At 38.1% G+C, this 2,588-nt stretch overlaps 1 pseudogene across 1 annotated transcript; it reads left to right on the plus strand.

Annotated features, from left to right (window-relative positions):
• Positions 1-435: 435 nt before the first annotated feature.
• On the plus strand, positions 436-1,632 carry LOC149577564 (chitinase 2-like; annotated as a pseudogene). Its single transcript, XR_016353282.1, has 2 exons — positions 436-525; positions 644-1,632. The product of XR_016353282.1 is annotated as a chitinase 2-like (transcript).
• Positions 1,633-2,588: the final 956 nt, after the last annotated feature.

A 2,588-nucleotide genomic window follows, 5' to 3' on the forward strand; every position in this document is an offset into this window, starting at 1 on the left:
ACAAAAGAGGTTGCTGTTGGCTCTTCATATTGGAAGATATTAGAAAAAATTGGAAGATATACGGTCAATAGACGACAACGCTATCGATGAGCAAAAAAGAATCTTAAAGTCGAACTCGTAAGGTACAGATGCGCTCCAGAAAACTTGGGGTCAATGTACACCGTTCCGGATAGTCATTTGTAGCCCAGTAGATTTACACTATTGTAGGATGTTTTTTTTTGGGTGGTTAAAAGTCGCTTTTAAGGTACAATTGACTCAAATTTATAGCTTATAGCTTACAATTGACTCAAATTTTGTTTCAACCATTGACTCAAAATTACTTTGAACCATTGAGCTACACAGTACTGTTTAAGAATTACAAGAACAGCTCAACTCAAATAGATTATAAATTACATGGGTATTAGGGGTTCCACTGCCCCACTTCATTCTCACAGTTTCTGATACAAAAAGCTGCTCTAATGGCGAAACTGTATGCAGCCCTTCTTCTAACGCTCTTTTCAGTGCTCAGCTCATCCGGATCAATGGGTAAGGAAACCTAATGTTCCGCAATGGAATAATAAATGTTTTTAAGGGGGTTGCGAATAGTGGTTAGTCATATCGAAGGTCTTTTTACATGTAATTGAATTCAAATACTCCTGTGCAGGTGCGGAGGTGTTCAGGGAATACATGGGCGCGCTATACAACGGCGTGAAATTCACAGACATGCCAATCAATCCGGGCACACAAGTCGACTTCATTCTCGCCTTCGCCATCGACTACACAGCATCAAGCGATCTGACAGACGGGAAATTCAACATCTTCTGGGACAGCGAGAATCTGAGCCCGATTCCAACACGAGAATGTTAGGGTTGCGGTCAGTTTAGGCGGTGACCTCGTGGGAAGCGCCTACGCCCAATTCAAGCCATCCTCTGTCTCTTCCTGGGTGAGCAACGCAGTTTCTTCTCTCACGGAGATAATCAAAGAATACCATCTCGACGGCATCGACATCGACTACGAGCATTTCGACTTTTCAGATCCCAATACATTTGCTGAGTGTATTGGACAGCTCATTACACAATTGAAGCAGAACAAAGTCATCTCTTTTGCGTCAATCGCTCCGTTTGACGATGAAGTGGTGCAGTCCCATTACAGTGCTCTGTGGAATCAATACGGTAATGTGATCGACTATGTGAATTTCCAGTTCTATGCTTACGATTCGAGCACAACTGTGTCGCAGTTTATCGAGTATTTTGATGCTCAGGAGTCTCGTTACAGCGGTGGGAAAGTGTTGGCTAGTTTTACAACTGGTGGAAGCAGAGGGCTTTCTCCCGCCAATGGTTTCTTCGAGGCGCGCGAGACGCTGAAGGAGTCTGGGAAACTCGGTGGCATCTTTGCGTGGTGTGCAGACAGTTCCTTATCCGATGGATTCAAGTACGAAACGCAAGCTCAGGTTCTGCTCCAGGGGTCCTGATTTGTCGTCTTATCTCATTTGTAATCTTAATTTTGTGTTGTAATACTTATAAAATAAGTACGAATGGGTAAATGGCATATGTCCATGGCGTAAACAGCCATTTGATATATAAATTTGCAGTGTGGCTTTAGTAGGGTAATTTCTTAGTCTAAATAAAAGGAGGAGAATACTGTTTGTTTGCATACTGTACAAGTCATTTAATGTTTGTCTCGTGCATCGTATGGAATATGGACGACTTTCAAGGTCATTGTCTTTGGTATTTTATATTTTGTAAATGTTTTATTTAATAATGAGAGTTATGGAATATCTATTTTGTAAATATTTTGTTTAATTATGAGAGTTGTTGAATATTTGTTTTAAATGTAATTTTATTAATAAAGTAAGAGTATGAGTGGAGAATAGTTGATGTGGAAATGAAAGGTTACCATTTGGATATATTATCTTCAAGTATTAACAATTATGTTCCTAGTTCGATTTAAAAATCAATGCAATAGATTTATTATAAATTAATGTAAAAATAATAAATAAGATAAAATAAGCTAAAATAAGTTAAAAATCAATTCACTTGTCTTCTTAACTTCATGTAATGATTAAACAATGCATTATATTATCAATGACTAACTTATCAAGTGCCCATTGTAATTCCATGATAATTAATTTCTATTTCTCAACAATTTGACTAGCTTACCTCGCTATCTCTTCTTCTCAAATCCTCTTCATCAATCAAATGATATGACACTCTAAACTGTTAATAAATGTCGTGCTAGTAGATTTGACATCAATGACAACATAAAAATTGTGAGTTCTAGTAATCTCCCTCTTTGGCAATGATGTCAACACCTCTAGTTACCATGCAATCCAAGATTTTTGTTACGGCTTCTCTGAACTTCTACTATTAGCTACCTTTGTGCTTGTGTTCTCTCTTTCTAAGTTTCATTCAAATTCTCATCTATCCAATCTCTAGATGCTCCCTCCGACATCAACTGTCTTCTTCATAACAATTCCCACTCTTTCATTTCAGCACATACTCTTTCCCAGTGACATCTCCCACTTTCTATGGATGGTAACTACATAACTTCTCCCCCTCTGAAAACAATGCCAAAGATACCATTTTCATTTTTTGTACCGTATATATATC

The sequence above is a fragment of the Cupressus sempervirens genome, chromosome 1 (assembly GCF_028749045.1).
Source record: "Cupressus sempervirens isolate cs-2001-9-10 chromosome 1, ASM2874904v1, whole genome shotgun sequence".
NCBI classification, from domain to species: domain Eukaryota; kingdom Viridiplantae; phylum Streptophyta; class Pinopsida; order Cupressales; family Cupressaceae; genus Cupressus; species Cupressus sempervirens.